This window comes from Rattus norvegicus, chromosome 7 (genome assembly GCF_036323735.1).
Source record: "Rattus norvegicus strain BN/NHsdMcwi chromosome 7, GRCr8, whole genome shotgun sequence".
NCBI classification, from domain to species: domain Eukaryota; kingdom Metazoa; phylum Chordata; class Mammalia; order Rodentia; family Muridae; genus Rattus; species Rattus norvegicus.
In genome coordinates this window covers 119,284,507-119,305,404 of record NC_086025.1, presented here as the reverse complement: position 1 = coordinate 119,305,404, position 20,898 = coordinate 119,284,507, and the positions used below count along the sequence as shown (strand labels likewise).

General features: G+C 47.9%; 1 protein-coding gene across 5 annotated transcripts in view; it reads right to left on the bottom strand.

The window, feature by feature from the left end:
* Nucleotides 1-20,898, bottom strand: part of Tbc1d22a (TBC1 domain family, member 22a) — a 284,988-nt gene that overhangs the window by 151,867 nt on the left and 112,223 nt on the right. The gene's annotated exons all lie outside the window — the stretch shown is intronic.

Here is a 20,898-nt window from a genome sequence, read left to right as displayed (position 1 = left end):
GCTACTATCTAATGCCCCAGAAGGCAGAGGCACAGATGAGCTTCAGAGAAGACAGTGGTGTTCAAAATAATTTCCTTCTGAAAGTACAGAAAACAGATGCCTAATTGAAATGGTTCATCAGATATTTGAGCAAATTCATCTTGGACCCTGAGAAGGACTATTACCCAGGAAAATGCTCATAAACAGTTTAGAAATTGACCACCCATTTTATCATTTTCTTATTTTCATTTTATTTGCAAACACATGTGCATCTTTATTTTAAAAATGTTCTTTAAGAAGAAAACATTTTAGCCCACATCCATTTTGAAAGTCTAGACCAAACCCAGCAATGCTAACACCACTGCTAACAATTTTCAAGAGCTTATCATTTTCCCATCACCCCCCTGCGTCTCAGACATGCCCACTCAGGTGACCTGCCACAACTCTGCTCCCATTGTCAGGCTCTCTGACAGCCTATGGCATGCAGAGAAACAACAGCACAGCAGAGGTTAGCAAACAGCCTGGGATTCAGGAAGCCCACAAGGGACCTGGGACCTGGGTCAGACCTCCAGCCACCCAACCATCCTTAGCCATCACACCTTCCTAACTGTCCCCCACAAAGGACCTGGGGCCAACGCCCACCAGCTTTCTAACCATCCTCAGTGATGACTTCCTCTCCAGCACTTGCACGGCTCCTGGCACACGTAAGGATGAACACACTGCCTTCCTGGTTCTTTCTGTATAACAGAGACCAGGAAGGTAATGAGAAAGAGTTGTCACATCAAAGTCCCTGCGTACAGGCTGACAGGCAGGCTCTTTGTGCCAACCTATAGAGCCTAGAAATGGTGACAATCCTACACACAACCAGCAGGACCCAGCCCTTTGGCACCAGCTCACACCTTACCCACGGTGATACTGGTCTGTAAGAAATGGTGCTGGTGCCCCGGTTCTCTCTGTGGCACTGCTTAAGTTGGGGGTTTTCTTTGGTTTTCCTTTTAAAATGTGACATTCATACCATGAAATCTACTCTTTGAATGCATAAAAGCAGGACCTTCACCATACCTGCATACTGCAAACACATGTGCAAGTCTGGGGAAAGAGCTTGTGAGATCCCCGCCATGAGCTCCAAGGTATTTTCCTTACCGCAGTAAGAATCCCTGTCCCCTTTGGGAGTCACCCCTTCCTACCCTCTTCCCAGTTCCTGGCAGTACCTACCAACTCCTGTCTGCATCCATGCCTATTCTGTCTGCATCCATGCCAATTCTGGATGCCTTGTGGGGAGGAGCAACCTCCTTGTGGCCTTCAGGGTGCATGTGTGCTGGAGCCTGAGCAGGACTTGTTTCCTATCAGCTGGCAAACAGTGGATTGTCTAGATTACGGGGTGAAAGTCACAGCAGGTGCTGGACTGATACCTTTCACTGATAGGACCTATCACTACAGACCAGGACCTGGGCAGAGAGATAGGCAGGATGGACAAAGATCCCACCAATTGAAGGAAAACATATGTTCAAGGGCCAGAACAGCCAGGTAGCAGAAAGCCAGAACCAGGGTCAGTGTGTGAAGGATACCATCACTCATGTCATACTGGACCCAAAGAATTCACAACCCACAATTGGTCACCAACTCTCCCCCCTTCCGTTGGATACAGGTCAGACTGACAGGCATGGCTGTGGTACCTATCTGACCCTCCTTTGTTGTCTTGTGACACTCATATAGTCCTGCATGGATGGAAGAATCCTTCCTCATAGTCAGTCCTCAGAGACCCACTCCTGGTAAGTGTCTGATCTCGGAATGCCAGCATTTGATCTCAACACACCCTTTAGTGAATACACCGTTCCCTGATTTTGTGAGAAAGGTGCTCTCTCCCTGGTCCCTTGGGTTGCAGTAGCAGAAGTTATTACCTCTCTCAGGTGATAGATACTATAGGGAGAGCACCACAGCCTGCCTCACATCCAGTCCAGCCCAGTGCCCCCTTTCCACTGAATGAAATGGGAAGATCAAGAATGCACACGTGGGTGTGAATTGTCTCTTCCTGCTCCCTGGGAAAAACTCTTTAGCAGAATTGATTCCCATCCTGTGAGCCTCGGAGCAAGTCTGATTTTATTTTCCAGTCTCAGGGCATTGAATCAACAACCACGTTCAGAGGACATCTTCTGAGATGTTTTCCATTGACATACCCCTTTTCAAGGGCCTTCCAAGCACAGAAACATTTCCTCAGGCATAATCAAAGGTAAACACCAAGAAGGGCCCTCTCGGACCTCCAGTTCACAGAAGCAGCCGGGCTAGCACAGCCTGGACCTGCAGAAAACAGGCACTGTGTGGGGCAAGCAGAAGCCTCAATATTTCTTAGTCTGTTTAGCCAGCCTATTATTTTATCCAAGGAAATGTCAGCAGCCTATTCTGGGTGTCATTTCTCACAGCAGGTCATTTGTTACTCTTCAGTGTAACGAAGTAATGGCATTTAACTCCAAGAAGCCCTCTGCCAATTTGTCTTCTAAACGCCAAGAGGATCATGCTTGCCCTCACTGTTAGAATGGAATAAATAGGCTCGCCCTTACAGTAGCCACATACACTGTGGACAGGCAAGGATGGAGATCTGGGGCACTTTGGAAGGTCCACACTGTGGGTACAGATTTGGAACCCAGTGCAGACTGCCAAGACCACTCAGACAGGTCACCCCCAAAAAGAACAGGACACTGACCATCCCAGGAGACATGGCCTAGACTACACCATAGGCAAGAGCAGTTGATATGACCCCCTTCTGTCTACTGGAATGGATATGGTGACCTAGTGACTCTACAAGTCAGAAGACAAGGAAAGGGTTAGGGAGTGCTCTCAGGCAAGATCATCTAACTCCAAACGATACGTCCTCCAGAGTGTGCATGTATCAGAAGGGTATGTCTGCCTAGGGAAGGGGACAAAAGGGCAAGCTGGAGGGAATGGGACAGGGAGCTAGGAAGCTTGCACTGATACGGAAGAGTCTAGCTCCACAACCAGCCCACATCCCAGCTGCCGCCATCCTACCATGACCATAAGGAGGAATCGCCATCATGTCAGTGGGGGAAAAATGCTTCCGCTAAAACGATAGATAAGAAAGACAATATCAGCACTGAGGAATCCCAAGCAAGCCTAGGGTTCTGAGGAAGAAACACATTTCAGGAGGAAAAACTACCAGCGGTAAGGTGAAGATGGGATGGGAAGGCTGACCTGGGCAGTAGCCAACTGCGGAGCAGGGCCTAAGTGAAAATGTTCCAGCCAACTCAGGGCCAGCCAGGCTGTCCTTAAGGGTTCAGTGACCACTGTTTTCTCTATGCGCTGAGTAGGAGAAGTGGCAACTGTGGTGGAAGGTGGGTGACACACAGTGTGCCCCTGGACTCGGAGAGGGCATTTATAGCCAACCTTAGCTCAGGAATCTACCCAGACACCCATGATAGGCCTGAGTACTTCAGGGACTCTCCAGGCAACTTTTGATCAAATTATTAAGTCTATTTCATCTGAAACATGGCAGGAGTCTAGCTCCTGCTCTTCCCCTCAAGTATAAACTAGACCGGAAACAAGTGTGTGGTCACTGCTCTGTAGTGTATCAGCCTTCTCTTTTCCACAATCTCAACACCTTCTCTCTCCACTCCGGACCTGAATCCTGAGCCCTGTACCTTGGAAACAAAGGACCCTCAGAGCAGCCAGAATGTTAAGTGGGGTGCACAAGTTACTTCAGGGAATCTGGAGGAAGCAGAAGAGTCTCCTGCAGCCAGGGCACAAGCTCTGAAGTCCCAAGAGGATCCCAAGGGAACACTAAGTCACAGAATGAAGCACAGATATAAGATTCAAGGCGAGCTGATTTCTTAGACCATGAAAAGGTTTGGAAGATGAGTTAAATGAGCTGCTTTGAAAATGTTTGCTATGTTCCTAGGCACAAAGTCAATCTGAAAATAATATCATGTGGTCAACAATCCCATTTACACTGCAGGCATCGCCAGGAGGCCCCTGGCTCACGGGGATACAGGGAGCTGGGCAGAAGGATCCAGGGTAGAGTGGAAGAGTTCCATAGAGAACAGGAGAACTGCTGCTGCTGGAGCCGTCTCAACAGCTCATCTCTCAGCTCATCTCAGGGATGCTAAGGACAGCATGACCGTGACACCTGCAGGCCTGTGGGCAGAACCAGGTGAAGAACGCTAGTGCGTCCAACAGACAGGTCCAGTGCTATAGGGAGGGGACAGCACTGAGGAAAAGTCCTAATCATCCCAAAAGTCTGCGCAGATGTGAGTGTAGACAGAAAGCTGCAGGGGACTGGAAATAGGTGGTGAGAGGTGGGTGGACAGATAGAAGAAACAATCTAAGTGACTTAGACAGGAGGCAGGCACAGGTATTTAATTGTTGTTTTATAATATAAAAAGGCTATGTTAGGGAAGCAAAGAATGAAAATTTCTGCCCATCTTCCCACACCCAGGAACAAAGAGGAGTAGAAGGTGAGACAGACTCAAAATGGAGACCAGGGCAGTGATAGGGCTGCCTGCCACTTGCTAACCACTGAGTCTTTACTCTGATTTGTGCTAGAAGCCTGTTTGCATACACTCAACCCCCTTAGTGGAAGGGTGCCTATTAGGGCACTGTGGCAGCCTATGGGGAAGTGGTGCGCTCAGGACAAGGTGTAGGGAATTCTAGCCTGGTATGCATCCTGGGCATTCCCTCCACATGTCACCTGCCTCTCAGATGCACTGTAGCCTCTGGCCCAGGAAACAGTGGAGGAGCTCCTGAAATAGACAACTGAACCAGCTTATACAATTACGACTTTAGAAAGTAGGACTCAATGAGCAGAAACTGTCAGTAAAACGTTCAGCACATGGGCTGTCACTCAAGCAAAGGACTGAACTGGTGCCATGACATTATCCCAAGTTAAGGGCTCCTGGGTGAGGAGGCCTCCAGGGACGACATCAGGCTTTGAAATGGCTGAGGTACCTGAGCACTAGACTTTTACCTTGTAATATTAAGGCAGTGAGTGGAGTTAGGATCTCCTTCATATCAATTCATGTAACAGAGGGCGGTAACTGGAAAGGAGGAAAATGACTCCAGTTTATATGTCTTCCCTCTTGCCAAAGGATCCTTCGACACTGGTACAGATGTCTAGTATGCCAGGCTGTAGAGTAAAGAGCTAGCACCTGGCAGAGAGCAAGCTCCTGGTGGTAGGAAGGAGGGAGAGGCTGTTGTCATGACGACACTAATCACCTATGCTGCACAAACCCTGCAATAAACCTCTTCACATAATTAGGAGCTTAACTGGTAATCAAAAATATTCTGTTCTTTATAAGCAAGCTGGAATTGCTCTATGGTTCTAATCTTCACATTTCCCAACTTGGGAGCTTTAAATTTGACACTTCAGTGATGGAGATTGTACCACTTAATTACGCAGATTTGGTTTCTGTTGTGGAGAAAGGGTCTTGCTTTGGTGAGGGTAGCGCCACAACTCCAGACTATAAATTCACAAAATTCTGGTTCAGCAAAAACAACTAACACAGTGATCAAATTGGTTTTGCGGTGGGAATATTTAATTCTAATATAAATAATGTTCAATTCAAGGTTATAGAAAAAAAAACACAGCCACCATTCCTCTCTACTCCAAAACTGAAAACTTCAGCCACCATCTGTGGGGCCATAGCACAAACCTACAATTGGAGGGAGGGGTGTGAACAGACCAGAACCACAAGATCAGAGTGAGATGGGTGAGCTGGCACATATCCAAGACCAGAGAGCAGTCCAGTGGCCTGGGAGAGAGTCCTGGGTGATGAGAATCAGCAGTCCCTTCTCTATGCCTTACTGAACCCTGATCAACACACAAGCAGGAAACCAAGACTCAGGAAGAAAGTGGGCCTGTGATGAAGGATGCTGGTGGGGATGCAAGCACAGAAAGAAAGGCACTTCCTGGGCCTGTGATGTCACTTTTCTTCCTTCAAAACACAGCACTCTTACTATGCCTGGACTCTTGGGTTCACAACACCACTATGAGTAGGCATTTTTGTTCACAGAAAAACTACTCACTGAAGTAGTAACTGGTTCTACCGAAAGCTTGAAGTACTAACAAGAAACCAGGATAGGAAGGGAGAGGGTGAAACAAGAGCATCTTTAATGTCTAAAAAGGAAACTGCTCCTTCACTGCCCTCTGGACTCAGTGTTTATTGGCTGCTCATTGTACAGATGTCTGCCAGTTTAGAAGGAAGGAAGGAAGGAAGGAAGGAAGGAAGGAAGGAAGGAAGGGAGGGAGGGAGGGAGGGAGGGAGGGAGGGAGGGAGGGAGGGAGGGAGGGAGGAAGGAAGGAAGGAAGGAAGGAAGGAAGGAAGGAAGGAAGGAAGACCCAGGAGAAAATAAATGAGACAGAGATGGAAGTGTAGGGGTGTCTGTCCGGTGTAGATGCCTGCCCATACTAAGTTCATGGTGGAAGGGAGGAAGGGAGGGAGGGAGGGAGGGAGGGAGGGAGGGAGGGAGGGAGGGAGGGACTCACAGAGCCTGGGCACTGGCTCTGGGCTGACCCATGTAAATCCCTACCATCACAGAGACACTGAAAGTTGAGAGCCAAGCCAGCCTGAGGTGGCCATAGGACAGGACAGAGAAAGCTGCAGAAACACTGAGGTAGGCAAGGGCCATTGGGCAATGTCCCCAGCAGCACAAATGAATATGGTCCACTGCAGTCAGCAACTGCACAGGGACAGGTCAATTCCACAGTCACAATCCCCACCACAAAGGACAGAATATAGCCTCAGAGGCCCCACACAGCACATGCCACAAGCTCTACCTCCCACCTCTGCCTTCCTGACACTTACCCTCAACACAGAAGAGCACTTCACAACCTGTGTCCCTAGCACCTACAGCGGCACACAGCACAGAGCAGATGCTCATTAAATGCATGGCGAGGGAATAAACAGACTTCCTTCAAAGAGCTTGTGGTCTAGGAGGAATGACTAATTACAAACATAATGAGAAAAACTACTCCTTGAGGAATGAGAACTAGGCGCCAGCCCAGTTTCTCAGCTACAGAAAACACTCAGGCTACTACTACTGACGGCATGCGTCAGAACGCTCATTTGAGTATGCCAATGACAGCGCAAACAACACTGCAGTAAAAAGGGATTCACTCTAGTTGGAGGAAGCAAACATTCTTCCCAGCATGCCCCATTCTTCCCAGCATGCCCCCTTAACTCACCCTCATCACCTCCTCAAGAAGACTCAGTTCTCTCAGATGATGGAGAACAATTTGGCTATTTTAAAAGCCTCAAAAAGCTACAGTTGTTAAGAAGCTGAGTTTGCCTTTGAAAATTATACACAGTTTCTCAGGAAAGCAGGGTGCTTATATGTCCCTGGGGTTAGTCTCAGAGAGGAGGGTTTCAACCCCAACCCTGTTCTTCCTGACACAGGACAGCAGAAGCCACAAGTTGTGCAGCTGAGAACAGGCTCGGCACTCTGGCACCTCACAGGATGCCGGCCTGAATGTAGTATTAGGAGATTTGGGTCCCTGGTTATTCCTTAATGAGGAAAGGCGTCTCAGACTTTCAGCTAAGATCTTCTTTCTGAAGCTGTATTCCAATTAGGAGACTGTGCAGACATCCACCTCCAGCAGTGGGAACCTATGGAAAATGAACTTTCTGGGGACACAAACTGATCATAAATCAGTCCACTAAACTGATTTATCTCTATCTAATTAAGTCAAAAGGAACCGCTGGTCTTTGCATCAATCAGTAAAATAGACCTGGTCACATTGTGAATAAAGCAGCAGAGAAAATAAAGACCAACAGAAGACCAGCGACCCAGGCTGCTCACCCTGAACACATGGTCAGTCAGCCCCCAAAAAAACAGTTTCAATCACCCCACACCGGGGTCTTCCACTGGGACAAAATTCACCTCAGTAGATTGTTTGGGGATCGCTCTTGTTACAAACAAGAATGCAGAGCAGGCTCTGGGAAAGCTGTGTGGCTTAACCACACGCCCTGGGGGCAGGTCAGGAAGGCAGCTGGAAAAACAGGGCTACTGTATCACGTAAAAACTCTTAAGTGCTTGTAAGAGGGAAAGTCCAACAAATTTATTACAGGCCAACGGCTCATAACAATAATCTACAAAGAGTTATTTCTTGGTAAGAAATACATGGCAGTAGGCCACCAAAGAATAAAGAAAACACCCTCAAACAGCTTTGTAGGAAAGAAGCCAGCTAAAGCCATGAAGTAAAACCAACTGATCCATAAGACACTGCTCACACACTGGGAGGTTCATTTCAGTTAAAATGGTGCCTACCCAGTCCAAGGAATAAGAGGCAGACTTTTATAACCCACGAGGCCAGCTCCAAACATAGTACTCAGCCCTAAGAGGATCAAGAAGACCTTGTGGGGAGGGGCTATCAAAATCCACTGAGATCTCCCTGAGAGCACAGGCTGGCAGGAAGAGTCAAAGGACCGTCCCCCGTGGTAGAGAAATCAGTGCAGCAGAAGCCTGAAGCAGCTGGCCAATCGGAAGAGAGCAGTGAATGCTGGTGCTCAGGCTTCCCCGCCAGAGAGTGGTGTCACCTCAGTGGGCGGGTCTTCCTGCCTCAATTAACATAATCAAGTGTCCGAGAGCACTCCCGGGAGACTCTAGAGTCTGCTGAACTGACCATCACAACCACTAACAAGCAAGAGTCTGCAGGGCAGGTCCAAGTCCTCCATTGGAGTAAAATACCCAGGCACTTTCAAAATCAGTCCAGATGGAATCTGAGTCACTCAAAATACTACCTACAAGGGAAAATTAGTCACAGAGATGTCACCAAAAATATGACCACTGCAGAAGCTGCTGTGCGATCTTCCAGGAAGCTGATCCCAGTTGCTCAGCCACACCCCTCCTTTTGGAGGCAGACATCAAATCACATGTCTTACTCATTTTTTAAGTTTTATTTTATTTTCTGCATATGTAGGAGTGCCTGCGCGCATATATACTCTGACTGAGTACTTGGTACCCTCAGAAGCCAGAGAGGATGTTGGACCCCCTGGACTGGAGCTACGAATGGTTGTGAGCTGCCATGTGGGTGCTGGCAACCACTCAGTTCTCTGCAGTAACAAGGAACGCTCTGAACCACGGAACCACACCTACTGTCATGAGTGTCACACAAGGCGGCTCTTCCGCACACAGACGCCAGGATCACCTAGAGCAATCAAGTCAGCCACCTCAACTTCAGGCTACAGGTGGAAAAGCAGGCCAGGCTGGGGCTCCTGACACAGGTTGGTAGGGGCAGGCTCAGATTTACAGGCTGCCAGCAGGGAGTGAGACTGGTTACCCTGAAAACTGCCCCTCAGCCTGGCCCTCTCCCTTTGTCCCTTTACATTGGGTAGGGAAATAACAGCATCAATAAGTCAGGGTCTCCATGCTTGTATTTTCCCCTGCTAGAGGAGGTTCCTAGTTCCCATAGACATCTGCATCTGCCTCTCCTTTCACAGCAAGTACTCAAAGGTCTCAGGAACGCTGCATCAACACACAAGTGAGAAGCTGTCCCATTATCTTTCTCTGCAAAGTAACCCATCACAGTCCACAGTCACAATACTACCTAACATGCAACCTCCACAAATCACCTGTCAGTTAGGACACTGGTAGTCATGCATGGTGGTGGACACCTGAAATCCCAGGACTTGAAGCTGAGGCAGGTAGATCAAGACCTTGGGACCTTCCTGGCCTACAGAGTGAATTCTAGTCTGGCTTAGGCTATATGGAGAGGCATTAGTTTTTTTTTTTTTTCTTTTTTTAAAAAAAGGGGTGATGAGGGAGGAGATGGAGATAGGGAAGGATTAATGGCATTTATCCTACCTCCCAAATCTAAGGACTCACACTGAGTCCTTGGGAGGCCCACTGACACATGTCAAAACCTGGTGCCTCAATTTTCTGGGGTGAGCACAAGGCCACGAAAAAAAGAGCTATGAAAAATGTGGTCTCTATCAATCAAATTACAGAGACATTTTCTTCTCCCTATGACTGTGTTAAATGCACAAAATGCAGAATTTGGGGTATGGACACGGAAAGTCTCAAGCCACACAGAAATTAGGGTACATTACTGAGACAGGAGCCTGGCTCCTAAGACCTCTGTGCTTGTTAAAAATGTGTATGAACTCTAAGGATGGGTTAATCATCCATGTGATGTGAGAGATGCAGAAACCTGAGTATAGAGGCAGACAGACAGACAGACAGACATACCTCATCATCTAAGCTGCTGGGGTTTTAGTGGGTGAGCATGAGAAGGAACCTCAGTGTCAATCCACAGCCAGAACTCACAATGAATGTAGGGCGGAATTTTAAAGGAGTTTAGAAACAGCCTTGACATTCATTTGTCATGTTCCATGACATTTTCAGTGGATTTTCAAAACCTAGATTGTCATAAATTAGTGTAATGAATATCTATGTTTATTCAAAAGCAGCTAAGAAATTAGGATCAACACTAATTCTATGTGAGATAAAAAGGTTAACTATAAGGATGAATGCAAGTTATCGAAAAACCTAGGGCAAAGGCCTGAACACCCTTGACCCCGAACTCCAAATCTAAGGGCTCCTGGTCCTTAGACTTCAGAGTACCATGCCAGCAATCAAAATATAACTCCAGGGCTCCTTGGTCTTTGGGGTTTCACAAATGGGGTGTTCTACCTAAAACTGCAAACCCTAAGTACTGACATCTAGATCTCTGGCCCTGCATTTCAGATAGGGAACGTTCAGCTTCTACCCATATTTTCTAGGAGGGTTTTAATGAAAGGTTCTTTGTGACAGGAAGTCTGGCCAAAGGCTTTTGTTTCTCATCTTTAAGAAAATTCATTCTTTTAAAGTTGACTGGGAATCTTGTTCTGTGCTGTGTTCAGGTGGTGTTGACAAGCTAGATGGCCTAGACGGTCCAGTGTATGTCAATTTGAGGGTCTGAGTCAAGCATCAAAAGGATGCGATTTCTAAATTGGGTCTGACACCGTGACTCACACTAAGGTTTGACAGCAGTACACATCATGTTGGTGCCAGGTTTCAAACAGACTCAGAGGCTCTCCGTTGGAAGCTGGAAAAGAAATTCGGTAAATTGGAGGGACAGCTTGGACTTGTGGCCTTGCCTTGATTCATCATTAGTGGGCAGTCCCTCTGTGAGAGTCTCCATCTTCCAAGGGCCTGAGCAAAAACAAGCCTGAGCCTTTGACACAGTGCCCCACTACCAAGAAATCAGAACCATATTTTGGTCAGAAGGCAACAGGAGCCTGCTGATGAAAACAGAGGCAGCTTTCAGGGATACCTAGGGAGGGAATGCTACAAAGGCCAAATGAAACGGGTCAGCTCAAAGGGCTGAGCAGCCAGACAGCATTAAAGGAAACAGATACATAAGCTAACAGGATCAGTGCCTTCTAGAAAAGCAGTCCAGGCTGACACTCAAAGAGAGAATGAATACAAACTATGTCAAAGAAAAAAATATTCTGCTACCAAAAAAGAACTGGTTGCACCAGACTGCTGGGAAAAGGATACCAGACTACTTCCTGGTTCCTTGGCTGCTTTGAGCAAAGGACTGTCAGTAAAGCAGCTGGACAGACTACCACTACACCAGCACCTGCCATTCAAAACACACGAGGAACACCTTTGAGCAGCTACACAGCACTGCAGCTGTTTGCGGCTGAAGCACAGCCAAACGCTTCAACAGTTTACACCATAGTCCCTGTCAGTCTGGGAATCAAACCTCCTTCCTCTACAAAGACACATGCTGTCGAGGAGCTAGACGTGCTTTTAGGTGTAAGCATTCGTATCTCCTACTTTGCAACATCAACACTTATATCTCAAGCAATTTTTGAGACACGTATTTTCCCCACCAACCTAAGAAGTTATTCGTAAAGACAATCACACTGGTATGAAAGCCAGGGCAATGAGAACCAGCAACAAGGCTTTTAGATGTAAATTTGGGGTAAGCCAAAATTAATAAACCACTTCAATGATAAATCAAAAATCATAATTAGTGTTTTAATTTTTTTATACATAATAGACCACGTAACACTAGACCGAATATTATATTACCACCACATAATTACACCACAACATGCTATACAGCCCATCCTCAACACTGTTATTAGACTCATAAAATATGCTTCCAGAATGAGAAAAAATAGCTGTCAAGAACCGCATCTTATTATTCAACTATTAAACTTTCTTAATCATCAATCAGTTTAATTGCTCCTGACATGGGTTATAAATAACAGTTTGTGGTTCAATAAAATACCACCAGGGGTAACCCCTTCACTCCCAAAGCTGATCACATTTTCTTCTTGGATATTCAGGGATGATTTTATCTTGAATTCAGTCATTTCCATTTTACCTGCTTTTACAATTTTGAAACATTTTTGCTAATTTATACAAAATCTGTTATGACATGACTGTATAAATTACACAGCATTATCTCCCATTAGGTCCTAGCATGCAGACAACCCAGTTCACTGTAGCTCTCGTGAGGCTGAATGAACACATTAGTGCTTAAAGTGTTCAGAGCTGGTGACTGTCAGTCAGTAGGGTCCTTAGTTCTAGCTTTGCCACCCACAGATGGAGCTGCATCAAACATGGGGACAACCAGGAGCGCTCCTAGAGGGACAGAAGACAAAGCAAGCGCTGGAACAAAAGGGGTGGGGCTCTACTTCTGACTATGACAAAGTATTCTTGGTGCTATGGATGAGGCTAAGGAAGGGAGACAAGTTGAACAGGGTCCACAGCCAATGTCCTCAGGCTTCAGCCAGAAAAAGGAAGTGGGGTGGGAACAGGCAGTCAGGCTGAGGCAGTGGTTCTGCAGCCAAGGAAGCTCAGGAGCCCACAGAGGAGGGGAAAGGGGGCAGGGCAGTAGCCCCCTACTGTGGCCATGGCTCTTGGTATAGAGCTGGGAACCTGTGCCCTCTGACCTACATAGCCTTTAATTAATGCAACAGCCAAGACCGGAGCAACAACCAAGGCATTCAGCAAGGCACTAGCCTGTGAGGAACAGAGCGAGACATAGCTGAGGAGTCCAACAAGAACGCTTGTGCCCCTCTACCCCTGGTCCCCTGGACTCAGCTGGAATGAGCTTGCAGACCTCCCAATACAGAGTTCAAACTCAATGCAGGAGCTTCCACAGCCCAGCTCAGCAGCCTTCTCTACCCAGCTTCCTAGGAACTGTAAGACAGGCCCTGTTCCTCTTCGGGGTTCTGAAGGAGACACACAGGAAATGGTCCACTTACTAAAGCCTGACAAAAGTCAACATCTGGCAAAGTTGAAGAACTGCATCAACTGGTTTCTGAGGACTCCCACTGAATCCCAATCTAAGTGAGTAAAAGTAATTCTGACAGCAGACTTCCAATGGGAAGCCTCGAGCTGCAAATGAGGAAGAACATCATTAAACACTGAGAGAAGAAACTGGCAACAGAATTCCTAGCTGTGGCTAGCCTGGAACACACTATGTACACCATGCTAGCCTCAAACTCAGAGCTCTGTCAGACTCCGCCTCTAAAGTTCTGGGATTAAAGCATGTGCCCCTGCATCCAGAGTGAGTTCCTGAAGTAGACAGACAGACAGTATGACCGAGGTCAGCAGGGCCTGAGAGCCAACTAAAAGGGCTCTCAAAGACCGCACTGAAAAAAAAAAAATCACCAGTAAATCAAAGAATGTAATAGTGGACTATAATAACCCAAGTCCTAAAACACTCTGCAATCCCTATTGAGACAAATGACGGGCACGCAGGTGAGAGATGGGCAGACCTCCCATGAGGAAATGCAAACACTAATACAGACCCTGCGAGAAGTAGAGAACAGCACCAATTCCCTTAAGTGAAGGCTGGACAATGACTTCCATCCAAAGGACAGGATGTAAAGCGGGAGCAGAGGTGCACTCTGGAGACAACTGAAAAGCAATTATTGCAAGCCTGGGATCGCAATGACCATCAACAGTACTGAGGCCATGTTGACAATATACAGCCTTGACCCCATACGATAAACTCATTTCTCTATGCTCCTCCCAGAAGCCCATTATCCCAGTCTACCTATAAGAAAGACACTACAGAAAACCAAGGCCAGAATGATGGGAAAGGTCTAGCAAACAGCATAGTTTACTACACGGGGACAGGACCTGGGCACAGGCTGAAAAGAAAGACCTCTCAATGCAAGTGGAAATCCCTTTGTGGTCACAAGATGTCTCTGGGAGAAAAAAGATACTCCTGTTTACTGTGCCCAGCCCAGAAAGCAAAGGCAGAGTGTGGTCAAACCAGAACCAGCGTCATCGGGGCCCAATGACATGGTACCAGAGAAGGCATAGGCAGAGATGTGGAGCTGCTCCAAAGGTGGAAGACAGAAGAGACGGTGAGGCATAGACCTGAGCCCGAGGTGTAAGGCAAGGTCTTTGCTGTCTGCACGTATTAGGTGGATGCACCATCGGAGAAGAAAGCAGAGGCCTAGCGCCTGACATGAGCGTGTGTGACCTATGTCTTTAGGTGCTGGCCAGGAGCCAAATGATGTAGGGAGGGGGACTCGGGTGGCAGGTCGGATATAAAAGTAACAAGCACCAGGTCTCCCCTGTGCACACCATCAGCACCCCTGTGCAAGTGTGGTGAGAAGACCCTTATGTCCAGAAAAACACAAGTGTGGCGTGTGGCTTGACTTCTGCAGTCCACAGACCAGCTACAAAGAGCTTATGGCCATCTACACACACAGCACAGTGAAGCTATGAGCATGCCAGAGCAGAGAACAGAGAAGGAGAGAAGGAAAAGCAGAGAGAACAAACGCCAGGTGGTAGAAGACACACAAGCAACAGAACAAGGAGCAGAAATGACTGCAAGGAAGGGACCATAGATGTGGCCAGGAGGGCTCACTGGCCTGGAGCCAGAAGGGAAAAGCTTTCAAAGACAAGTGGACAGGCCACAGAGGAACACAGTGACTGCTGGGCTAATGGTCACAGTGGCCTCGGAAGGAGCTTACTCCGAGAACACAAAGGGTTACGCCCGTCCTGTACAGATGTTCCTGACTTGGCCCTGTGGCTCATCTTGTTCTCAGCAATGATCAGCGGCCTCCTCTGGTGACTCCTCCCCTACCTACCACAACTGCTCCAAGATGTGATTCCAAGAGGCAAGAGGAGTGAGCAGACCTGTTGGTCCTGCGCCTGTGCACAGAGAGAGTGTGCTTTCACCACATAACCAGGACTGGGGACAAAACAAAAGCCACTGGCTGCACAGTAAAGCTGTGCATTTGAGCCTTCTGCTGAAATAGCTCAAACTTCATTGGTTATAAATCAGGCTTATGAATTTTGTATGGATCTGAAGGAAAAAAGCCATCCGTCACTGCTGAGATGCTTGTCCACTTCCTGCCTCACTGTAGCTGGACAGCAGGCACAAGAACTTGTCCCTAATGACGCATTAGCACCAAATCAAACTCCAAGGCATGGAAGGCAGTGGCACCCAACCTGGAATGAAAGACAACCTTGTCAATGTAGACTTCCGATCTGTCCTTCAGCACCACTGGACTGGCCATATATTTTCAATACTTAGTGCCCTAGGCAAAACTGCACAACCTTCATTACTCTCTGGAAATACATTATACATGAATCATGCATTCAGTTGCAAAGGCCCAAAGTTAGATGGTGTAGCCCAGCCTCAGAAAGGCACTGTTGTTCCAAAGTGATTCTGTATTTTATTGGCAAACTGGTACATTATTGTTGTAATAATGATTTAAATATAAATACCATCAGAGCTATAACCATAATGCACGTAACTTTATTTCAAAGACTCCCCAGCACTCATCTCAGTCATTAACCTCCCCTGAGCAGAGACGCGCCTGTGCTGTGTTCCGCAGATGCTGAGCCCGCAGCAGAGACGAAGGCAAGTAGACAGACAAGGGAGGGCTGGGAAGCTGCTAGTGGCTTTTCCCACACATACACAGGTGCATACACACACGGGTGCAGATGCAGCCCCCACCCCATGCCTCTAAGAGCAATATATACCTGTATCTTACAGGGAACAGAAGGTAGAAACACTTGCAAAATTTCTCTGAGGAACAATGCAAAGTCTGTTTGCATACTGGAGCAAAGGTAGAGCAGACTGGGATGGGCTCCATCGCTCCTGGAGTTCTCGTTCCCTAGGCTTTACACACACAAGCACACGAAAGGCCCCGGGACAGTAAAGGTCCACCCCTTGCCTTCCTTCTCCTCCCTTTCGGCAGCATGGTCCCCCACTTTCCACTCCTCTCTTCTCAGGAAGGTCTGTGGCAACCTCATTGATCCACATGTTGCCATTGCCCTTCTCTGTGGATCCTGAGATGTCACCATAACCAAACTAGAAATGATAACCAGCCAGCTTTGAGACTGCTGGCAACTAGCTCTGACCTTGGGCAGGAAAAGAAGAGTTGGGAAGCCACAAGCCTCCAGCTGGCTGCCTGGAGGAGAGTGTTACACTTCACAGTAGATTCAAAGACCTGGAAGACGATGGCCAGATCAACAACTCCCATGTTTCCTCTGATAGGAAAGCAATGCTACAGGGTCATGACACACAGCACAGCTAAGCCTTCCAAAGGCCACACCTCTCTCAGGATCGCCCACCCTCTCTCCCACAGGGCGCGTCTGTGGAACTATCTCTGAAGCCTCCTCCTCTTCCCTATGGCCTTTCTCATTGTCTTCTTTCCCTCCTGCTCTTCCACCCACTGCCCAGTGCATCAACAAATCCTAAGCAGACATCACCACCTTCTTCAGCAACCCCTAACTCCAAACCACCATCACAGGCTGCCCACCTAGACTAGCACAATGGCCTAGCCGGTCTCCTTAAGTCTGGCTACCTTTCCCTCGAATCTATTCTCAGCACATTTCCAAAGTGCCCCTTCACAAATGAGGTTACAATGACCAAAGTCCTACTATTGCCTCTCTGCCTATGGATCTGGGTGCTCTGCCCAAGCATGGAGTACAGTCTCCCCTCCTGGGCTTGTTCCAGCCACAGGGGCAGAGCTCCTCCTCACCACTGTGAGGTCTGGGCCTCCTCTAACTCTCTGCGGGCTTCTCTATGGTGAGCCTGGGGCTAGCTTACACTCCCAGAATTCATTGTGGGGAAGCACAGACTAGCTCCAAATCAACCGGACCACTGATCACCACCTTCCTCGCCCCAATAATCCCTTCTTCTCACTCACTCTGCTGAATACTGCCTTTTCTCTATTGTATAATATAGTTCTTGAGTGAAGAAATAGGCAGGAAGCATGCATGGCCCGAGAGGGACAAGGCACAAATCTGCTAAGTAGAAATCAGATCAGATACTCCCAAGAAACAATTCTATGCCCTATCACAAAGTAAGTGACAACTGTCAGGAACTGCCCCAGCCACTTGAAACACCTGTAGCGGCCCACCCTGTCCCTGTCCCCACACCACAGCACAGCAGGTGCAGCACAAGGAAGCCAGACGTGGCTTCTCCACCTCAGCTCCTCAAATGGGTCTAGAAAAAAACAGTCCTCCTCAAGGTTCGGTTTCCTCTTGTGAAATGGGATGATGACCCACAGGATCACAAACCTCCTTCTGTCACTCAGACTCTGCCTCCACAGTGACAAATGTATCCTGCCATGCTGTTCAGGGCTATGCCGGTATCTGAAGGGACCTTGAAGCTACACCTGTCTGAGGGTCAGTTCCAAGGACAGTGCTCAAAAGTCAGAGCATCAGAGGAGCCACACATCTCACAGTAGTGGAAGGGGCGGGGACGCCTCCTGTGCTGTGTCTGTTCCCTCTATGTGTTCTCTGTCCAACACATATGGCTGAATTTGCACAGGGCCTGGGCCAACCCTCAAATAGATTTGAGTGTGCTAACACATACTTTCATGTGTCGGTGTAGCATGGCAACAGGAGGGAAGTGACACACAATGGAGTAGAACACTGCTCACATGTGTCTCAGGCTCTGAATTATGCACTTCTTTCTTCCTGAAAGGTTGTGACTTCCTCTTTCTGGGCCAAAGACCACTGTGCCTGCATCAGCGGTGTCCCAAGCTAATGAGAGCTGAAGCCACCACTACAGAACAAAGGACACTAGCTCCCATGAGGAGCCAGAGGCACCATGCTCCACTGAGGAAGGGGCCCTGTCCCATGGAGGCCCAGTCCATGGGACGACCAAAGGCAGTGGGGTCTCACACCCAGAGCTTGGGTCCACGCTAAAGTGAGTCTCTACTGGGGTGTACCCAGGAATGCATGAAGCAACTGATGCTGTTCTCTAGCAAAGACTGAGGAAGAACTGGCAAGAGGAGGAAGGAGTGAGGACCACCTCCTGTCAGTTTAACAGCTGAAGGGAAAGCCTGGACGGGTTGAGCAGCAGTGACTTCTTGTCTCTTGTTCACCTAAATGGTTCCATTTGATGGCATGCAGGTTGTTTAGTCCTCAGTGTGCCCCGTCAATCTCTCTTGTTCATCTCTAATGCTCCGACCCTCTGTCCTTGTGGACCTCCAAAGGCATGTTTCCTAGACAACACGGCACAGCTCCGAACACCTCATTTATGCAAGGGTTACAAAGAACATCCTTCTCTCAGGCCCAGCTGGCATTAAAGGCACGTTTATCAGGTGAGAGCAGGAGTCTAAAAGCCCTGGCAGTTTTTTTGCCTCTCTCTGGAGAAGAAAAGCTCAACACACAGGTCCCCCAAGTAAGCAACACAATGCAAAGGGTAGCAAACTCTCCCAAAAGGACAGTCAAGCTGTAAGCAGATAGACACAGAGAGGGTAGGTGACCTCATTTCCTGCACGCCACTCAGACCAAGGAAGGGAACAATCATGCCAGCCATGGCCAGAGCTCCCATTCAAAGAAAACCAGAAATGTGCAACAGACAGACAGACAAATGGACAGCAAATAGTGACAGGCAGACAATGGCATTCACACACTGTGCATATGCAGGCCTGCACCTCTCTGTCCTATCTGCAGGGACCCAAGTCCCTTCCTTGCATAAAATCTGAGGACAATTCAAAACCACTTATAATAGATGGAAAAGCCCAAGTGGAAAAGTTTACTTTTAAAATAACAGTATGCTCCTAGTGGCAGAGGCTCGGCACGGAAAAGCTGGGGTGGGAGAAGGACCAAGAGTCTAAGGCCAGTTTTAACTGAGTAGCAAATTCTAGGTCAGCCAAGCCACCTTATGAGACCTTGTCTCAAAAAAAAAAAAAGGAAAAAAGGATCCATTTAAAGTTAAAAGGTTCTTCGATGAATCCAATCATTATGAAATAAAACTGTTATATAAAAAAATAAGAAGCACATAAAACATAATCAACATTATTAGTCACCAAACAATATAAATTAAAAGTACAATTAAATAGCACTTTGTATCCACTAGCATGACTAAACTGGAAGAAGGGAAAACAAACCTAGTAAGCAGAGCTGACGAGAACGTGACTAAATGAGTACCGTGCTACCAGCAAGGCTGTAAAATGGCACAGGGTTTGGCTAGCATGGAATCCCACATGGCCAGCCGTTCCACTCAAGACGTGAAATCACTTCAGTGTAAAACAGCATGGGTGAAACCGTCCCAATGCCCACCCACTGAGGAATGGCTGGCAAGTCCTCGTCACAGAACTCCTGTTACAGAAGGATGCTGGTGTGTGCTGCCCAGGGGGTCCAGAAGCCTAAGACGCACAAGAGCAGCCAATCAGGAAAGGTCAGACATGGACAACTAAACATGTAAGGCGGGCAAATGCACACACAGAAGTGATGAGAGATGACTGGTGGCCAGAGTCTGGGAAGGGTGCACAGTCAGAGCATGGTGTCCCTCTGGGGGGTAAAGCAGGCCAGTGACGATGGCTGAAGGCTGATGGGACAAGTCCCTGAAAGTCTTTTCAGTCACCATCCCCGGCATTCTGGCCTGGCCATCTAGCAACACTCTGCCTTTCACAGATAAAGCTTTAGCTAAAAGATTGGCTCTCTCACTGCCTCAGTTCTAAATTCTGCTCCTACAGACATAGCCACATTGCAACACTGGACCATGTGAAGAGGACACTGAAAGCCGGCCTCTGACCGGGCTAAGCGCACTCCAACCAGCACAGCACCTCACAACTTCCGATGGGAGATGGGGCTCACTAATTACAGGGAGATGGATGCCACAGAGAGGCTGGGAGCAGCAGCCAGAGCGAAGCATGTGGTCCCCTCCAGAGAACATCTCTCCCCTCCTAATTACATTAATTGCAATTAACTCTCTCCTCCCTCACAATTCTCCCACTCTGACACCTGCCCAGGCCGTTGGCTTGAGTTCAGCACCATCTTAGCTTCCAGTGGTCCTCGAGCTCATTTACATGGAGTCCCAGAAGTGAAGAGCTTCTGTCTTGCACCCCTGGGTGTGTACACCTTGGCATGCCTTCTCTACATTCACCAGTGACCCAACACCTAGTCTTCAGAGCAAATTAGTATCTCTCATCCTCAGCCCGAAATAAAGTCACTGCTGACAGACACTTCATTTTTTCCTCATAATTCATTCACCCTAAAGGAAAAGTTTCATAAGTAATTAAACTGATTTTCCTTCCTATTTGGGACACAGATCTATTAGGAACAGTAAAGCAATGGAAAGCCTGTTTCCCATGAGAATCCCTTTGGGAGGCTGGCAATCTTCATGTTCCAGCAAGAAGTACGTCCTGGGATGCAGTGGAGGGAGCCTCAGCGGACGGGGAGCCAAGTGCACATCATCTCTCTTCCTAATTGACATGTGCTGTATACATTACACTCAGGAGGGGCTCACAGGCACTCTCTGGCTCTAGAAAGGCTCTTAAATATTAATGCAGTTTGAATCCTTCTTGAATACTATTCAATGCTTATTACTGAAGCAAAATCTCAGACATCTGACATCACTGGCATCACTAAGCAGCTGTGAAAGTGTGGCCAAACTAGCCACTTCTAATTACCCACAAGAGACTCACCGACACTTCCCTGAAGAAACAGATGGCCACGGCTAAGGTTGGGCCTTTGGGAGTG